The 7,176-nt window shown below is 46.8% G+C and overlaps 1 protein-coding gene across 3 annotated transcripts in view; it reads left to right on the top strand.

Moving 5' to 3' along the window:
* The window catches only part of DEGS2 (delta 4-desaturase, sphingolipid 2), a 77,160-nt gene that overhangs the window by 1,477 nt on the left and 68,507 nt on the right, over positions 1 to 7,176 (top strand). The gene's annotated exons all lie outside the window — the stretch shown is intronic.

The raw sequence follows: 7,176 nt of genomic DNA, 5'->3' as shown, positions 1-7,176 counted from the left end.
TTCCCGGACTGTTCTCCTTTATACCTGTAGCAGAGCCTATATTTTTCCTGGTACGAATTAGCGGCAATTAACCTTTCCTGAATAGTTAGCTATGTTGCAGCGAAGTGGTTTTTCCCTTATTCATTGTTTTGGTCGACCTGACTTTGAGTTTGAAGCAATAGAAATAAAAACTGGTTTTTAAGAAAGAAAATCATGTGAAAGTGAGAAGCTGGGAAGGTGTGTCTTTGTTGTACCCGTTTGGCCAATTTAACGGCTGAGCGAATTTCTCAAACGTGTATATTCACAACGTTTAGCTTTGTCTTTTGGAACAGTGTTCTTGCAGGTGAACACCGTGATTATTCTGAACTGTAATATATACATTAATCTTAGATCCAACTTGTTAAAGCAAGCAGGTGTCTTTCTTGAGAACCTTTAGAGAAAGAGGTTTGTGTATTCTGATTAAAAAGTGATTCTGTCAATCTCATTTAGTCCCTACTTATTTTTCAACGGCACTGGACTTGATATTTGAGGATGTTGGTATAGGGAGTGAAAAATTAGATCATTGTCTCTCTGAATTTGAGTTTTAAATCCTGAGTAATTCCCATTGGAGTGCTGCACCCACACAGTTTGACAAAGTCAAGTCTGTTGAAATAAGTCATTTCTGGCTTCGTAGCTTATAAGTTCTGCATAAATATTTCACAAATGAAAACGAGTTGTGGGAGAATTTTTATGTGGCTTAATTAATTTCACTTTCTCCACTCTCTAGTAATTGATGGGAGGTTGTCTTTGCAAGTAGTTGATACTTCCCCATAGATACAAGAGAAATGGGGGAAGTACCCAGTTAGGCAGCCTAGCTTCTGAGTCATAGGTCTACAGACTTCACAGTCAAGTGGAGAAAGCTGAAAAGGGTTTTTCTGTCAGGAGGGGTGGTAGGTGGGAGAAAGCACTGAGACGTTCCAGCTATTCACCTGCTGCATGAAGAGCTTTTAAAAATTGCCCCAGATCAGGTGACCTGCTAGATAGGTCTTGAGTTTTCCATGGTGGGAGAGATTCTTGTCTTCTGTTCTTTAGCTATGGAGTACCGTATGAATAGGCATGCAAAGACATGATGCTGTATTTGCTCTTGCTTGCTTGCTTGCATTTGCTGCTAAAGGTGAAAATCCATTTAAAAGGACAGGTTAAAGTGCAGTTCCAGAGCCCTGGGCCTCTAAAGGTAGGGATAATTTCACTGCTTTTATCCTGTTCTGTTTGGGCAGAGTAAACTGGGCCAATGAACCTTCCCTCTGAACTTCTAGAGTCCTTTTGTCATGGCAGCAAGAAAATTGACTGACCCCACTTAATTAAACTGGGTATTTTTGCCATGTTTGCGTGCTTTTACCCTTCCAACGGTGAGGGCAAAGACCACGGCTGGGTCCGTCTACAGCTTAATGCCTTGTACATGGAATGATTGTTTGTTTGTTGGTTCATCAAAAAATGAAGGCACCGTGACAGAGAGGACTTCTGTGAAAGTGCTCGGCCATTTTAGGTGTCTCAAAAGCTCCAACAAGACTTTCAGTCCACCGTGGAAATGAATGTCAACAACTACAGAAGAAAGTAGAAGATTGGAAGAATCCTAAGAGTTGTGTAAAGTTTCTAGAATCTTTGAGAAGTCAGAGCTCACTAATGGCTGAGGAAATGTGACACGTATCCTGCAAGGAGTGTGTCCCTTGACAGGACAGCACAGGACAAAGGTGTGGACTGTTCCGCACAGCTCTTTGGATGGCTTCTCTCCTCCCTCATTCCTAATGGTTCCGTTCCGGAAACCTCCATTAGATTTCCAACTCAGCTTTAAGACCATGTGGTTTAGGAAGGGGGGGGGGGACATGTGTGGAGAGGAGGGGAGAGGGTGGGAGTGGGTGGAAGAATGAGGGATGTGAATTGAGAGGCACCTAGTATCTCTTTCCTTTTTTCAGAGTATCTTCTCATTTATTAATTATAGGGAGGCTAGCGATGAAATCTGATTCTACCTTATTTTTATTTCTAACAGATCGGAAACGATTCAGGCAGCGAACTCACGCTAAGTAATTTCCCTTACCGCAAACTAGTTTGGCTGTCTCATGAAATTGCTTTTTGGTTAGTTCTAATGTCTAGTTCTTTTGGAGTTACTTCTAGCAGGTAGTTGGTGCTGTGCATCGGTTACCGTATGGAGAATATTAGCCCAGTCTCTGTTTTGCAGTTAAGGAAACCAGCTGAGAGGGGAGCTGTTGAAGGTCACGTTGCAGCGTAGTGCTGGGGCTGCAGCTAGAGCTTTGCCTTTTGTTAGGCTAAAAACCTTTTTACGTTTGCTGGTCGGACCCTGTTCCAGATCCATGCTGAGTTTCCAATAGAACATGGAGAAAAATCAGGATGAAAATTTGTGTTTCTGCATCTAAATTAGTTACCCCTAGTTTGGATCAATACAAGTTAATTGAAAAACCATAGGCGTGTACACATTTTCCTAATCATCTAAACTATAGTGTGTTCTTGATTGTGGAATTCTTGAAACCTGGGCTATTCAGGGACTACTCCTCCCTTCCCCCAAAATCAATACATACATTAGATTTGGAGCTTAAACTGTGGTGAAATACCTTAACCATACAGGTCTATAAAAGCTAACACCATTTCTGCAACGTTTTATGTCCTTCGCTTTTATAGGGTCTTAGTCAAACTCTTTTTCTGAGGCTAAGTGGTTTAGTACAGTAGATAAATCTGGTTATTGCCCATAAATCTAAGGAAAGTTGAGCTCTCTAGTGATAAATTCACCTTGTTTTTCTCTACTTTGCTCGTTGTGTGCCCCTCCAAAGTAGAAGCTAAATCAACTTCTTTGTACTGCAGTTGCTCCTGCCACCTGCCCATCCAAATGAATGTCACCCGTGTGATTGAACAGAATAAATGGAAAGTTCTGTCTTAATCTGCGGTACCTTGTTTCACGGCATACTTACTGCAGCACAGAAATACAGGAAGCCGAGCCACTCCTGCATCGGTGTGAGGCAGGTCAGTGCCGGAACAGGAGGAGCTCTGTGAGAGTGGGCTGGACACGCAGCCTCTGTTAGGGATTTTCTCTGTTTGGTAAAGAGGAGTGACGGGCGGATTAGGTGAGCCCAGCTGTTCATCCCTGTTTGTCAAGCACCTGCTCTGCGAGGCTGGAGAATATGGCCCTGAACGAGACAATGCGCCCAGACGGGAGACAGGCCGTGACCAGAGAGCTCAGAGATACCGGTCTCACTTCCACTCGGCGGTCCTGACAAGAAGCGGAGAGTCTGGGGACAAGTGGACCTAGACCAAGCTAGTCAGATAAAGCCCTTCCTGAGGAGGGGACATTTCACCTGGGACTTGAGAGTTAAATAAACCACCAAGTGCCAAGGCCAGTGCTTGGCTGCAAACCAGCTTTTTTTTTTTTCTTTTTTTCTGAAATGTTAATTTCTATGTGAAAAGGAAGTAGATAAAATAAATTAAGTGATACATTTGTAAATATTTGCAATAAGCCCATAGCACTAAGTGCAAAAGGGCTATTTTTGCCTCGGAAACTCATCAAATTAGCAAATTAATCCACAAAACTGCTATTGAGATGCCTGAGGTTGTCTCAGTACTTGGTTACTGACATCATGTCCTATTTTTTTTTTTCTTCTTCTTCTTTTTCGTTTTTTATGAGCCATTCCTTGTTCAAAGTTCCCACTTGAACTTGGGGATTAATAATGGGAATGGTCTTGGAGTTCCAGGCCTTGGAAGGTAGACCAGCTACGAAGGTACTTAGGGAGGCGAAACTGATGAGTGACAGGAGCAGACCAGTGGCATCCAAACAGGTCAGGGCCTGGCTGTGCCCTTTGTCATCCAGGTGACATCCACAAGGTCCTGTAGCCTCTCAGCTCTTCATTTCCTCGGCTTTAAAACAGGCCTAACGGTGCCAGTCTTCAGGCTTATAGGAATCAGCTGTGGTGGTAAGTAAACCGTGTGAAGGGTTGACGCTCCGCAGGACTGGTTATATTTCCTTCTTACCATCTCGTTCCAGGTGAGCTAGCCTCTGCCACTCACCTCTCAGTTTCTGTGCTGGTTTTAGGGCTCATCCATATAGGCCGGACCCAGTGCTTACTTGGTTTCTTAGAGCAGATAAGAATTCATTTGCTAGCCAGACTTTTCTTAAAGAGATTGGTCATATCAGTGATAAGTTTTGAATCTCCTGGAGCTAGGTGGATTACTGTCTACTAAAAGTAGGATAAACAACTGCTTTTGTGTTTTCTGTGTCAATCAGAACTCAGCTTCTCAACACTGGAGCTCTTTTTGGAAGTGGGTCGACATCGGGCTCCAGCTGCTCGTGTCTTACTGGTCACTTTTCCCCTTGTGACACAGGGGTGCTTTGGCCGGAAAGGGTAGACCCAGGAAGACTTGGCAAGGGTGTCATCGTCACGGTGGGGTCAACAGCTGCCACTCAGGGAAACAGCAGCCCAGAGGTGGCAGACAGAAGAGGGTGAGCATTGGTCTCCTGTCTCCACGTCCCAGTACAGGGTTGCCAGCAAACTTCCTTAGCGCTCGTGTACAGTTTTAATTTGGGGATTTAAAGGGTGGGTGCAAAGGAAGAACTATCATATTCTAAACCGAGCCATCCTCTTATTCCCCGAGGGATGGATTGGGAGTGTCCTTGCACTGTTTTGCATAAACAGTGGTGCCATGGCAGCAAGAATGCGATCGTGGATCGCCTGGATCTTCTCCTAGTGACTGTCTGACCAAATCATACCAAAGGCAGAGCTGACTGACATGGTTGGGGGCTAAAGCCATCACCCCGCAATGCCCCTCTCTACCATCTCCTCACTGTCTCCCGTGCTCATCGAAGACCTGGCGCTTAAGCTTACGTAATATCTTTCTCTCAGACCTAAGCCATACCAGCCCCTGAGTCACCGCAGCCTCTTTATATTTGGCTTCGGAAACTCCAGCTACCTTCATTCCCACCTCTTCGGCTGCCATATCCTGGTCCTTGTCGTTCCTAGGAGCAGTGCCATATTTGGAATCTTTTTTGTTTGTTTGTTTTTGGCTGTGCTGTGCAACATGCGGGATCTTCGTTCCCTAACCAGGGATCGAACCCACGCCCCCTGCATTGGGAGCACAGAGTCTTAGCCACTGGACCGCCAGGGAAGTCCCACATTTGGAACATTAAACTCCCAATCTCCTATCCTTTCCAACTCTCACACCGTCTTTCCTGTTATCCGTTTATTTCAGCCTCAAACCTTCAATTTTCTAATCCCTCTTTCCTTCCCAGACCAGAACTCCACAATTGATTACCAGCATCCTCAGCTTCCCGTACTGCTTATGGCTGATAAAACGTCACCCTTGGGTTGACTCACTTTTGTCTGTATACTTCTGAGATCCTGGAATCTACTGGAAGAAACGCCACTTGTGTATGTAGATTTCTGCAGTGACTTATGGTCCCCGGCATCACCTGACTGATGTCACTTGACCTTTCTTTTTACTTGTCCCGACTCAGCCCCCCTCCACCACTTTGCTCAGCAGATTCTTTAAATTACTTGCCTCAAAGTTCATAATCTGCTTGTGTCCTTCTCCCCATCCCCACTGCAGTAGCCCAATTCCAATGCCTCCTACTTCAAGAAAGTTGGAGGGGTCAGAATTCATTCCCTTAGACACCAGCTGTCCCTTTGTGGCCGCTCCCGGATGAGCCTGTGTCCTGCCTCTACCTGTGTTCCCTCCTCCCCTTCGTCTCGGGCTCTGTGCCATCACTTGTCATCTCTCATCTGTCCCTGGCTCTTCTGCCGTTTGTCCCTGGCTCTTTTTCTTTGGATTAAGTCTTTCCTGGTCTTTATTTATTATTATTTTAAAAATACATTTATTTTTGGCTGCATCGGGTCTTCGTTGCTGCGCGCGGGCTTTCTCTAGTTGCAGCGAGCGGGGGCTACTCTTCATTGCGGTGCGCGGGCTTCTCATTGCAGTGGCTTCTCTTGTTGCAGAGCGCAGACTCTAGGTGCTCGGGCTTCAGTAGTTGTGGCACGTGGGCTCAGTAGTTGTGGCTGGCGGGCTCTAGAGCACAGGCTCAATAGTTGTGGCACACGGGCTTAGTTTGCTCCGTGGCATGTGGGATCCTCCCGGACCAGGGCTCATCCCCTGCCTTGGCAGGCGGATTCTTAACCACTGCGCCACCAGGGAAGTCCCTCTCCTGGTCTTCAGAAACAAGGCTCTCTCTTGACCCTGTGTCCCCTTGTAGCCATTGCCAATCTCCTTCCATTCCCAGCTAAGCCTCCTGAGACCAGGTCTGTGTTGAGAGTCTGTGCTCCATCTGTTAAGCCGCAGGTACCGTGTCCTCACCTGCTGTGGTGCCCTGCCCAGGTGAGGCTTTTCTGACCTCGTTTTCTCGTCCTCTCTTGCACTTGATGTGGCCGGCTGCTCGGTCCCCGGATCCCTTCCTTAGCTCTGCTGTCCATCTTCTCGCTTCTGACTCTTCCTCCTCTTGCCCCTCTTCTGCATGCTGTCCTGCGTCACCTGATCCATCCCTGTGGCCTTAACAGCCACCCAACTGCGTGCTGAGCAGTCCTAGCTTCTGTCTGTAGTCTGGATTCTCCACAGAGCTCTAGACCCACATCCACTGCCCCTACTCAGTGTCCCACGGGGTCTCCCTAACAACCTCCTCGCCCTCTCCCTCTCACCAGTCACACCCAGTTGCCCGGGGCCGAAATCTGGAAATCATCTTTGACTCCTCTGGCTCCGTAATCCCCTGTGTGTAGCCACCAAGTCCTCCTAAATATTTTTCAAACCAAGTTTTCTCCATTCCTGCTATTACTGTCTTGGTGCAGGCCTTGGCTCTCTCTCACCCAAACCTTTGGCAACCAGCTGCTCTACCTGCCTCCAGCCCTCTCTGTTCCCAAGGCTCTCCTGAGTTTTTCTAACATGCAGATGGGACCACGTTACTCCAGTTCAAACTCAGGATGGAGCTGCTCCTCAGCCAGGCATTCCTAAACCTGCCGGCCTCGTTTTCTGTCCTTCCCGCTACTCCCGGATACATGCACCACAATAGTTCACACCTTTGTTTTCAGACTGTTCGTTTTCCTTTGCCTAGGAGATCCTTTCTCACCTCCTTCAACCTTATTCCTCTTCCAAAACAGCTCAGATGACCTCTCTAGGAAGCCTTCCTTGGAAGCGAATTTGCATAGCATTCTGCCCAAATTGCTGGCATTGTCC

The sequence above is a fragment of the Balaenoptera acutorostrata genome, chromosome 3 (assembly GCF_949987535.1).
Source record: "Balaenoptera acutorostrata chromosome 3, mBalAcu1.1, whole genome shotgun sequence".
Classification (NCBI taxonomy): Eukaryota; Metazoa; Chordata; class Mammalia; order Artiodactyla; family Balaenopteridae; genus Balaenoptera; species Balaenoptera acutorostrata.
Note: the sequence above shows the minus strand (reverse complement) of the source record. Positions and strands in the feature narration are given on the sequence as shown.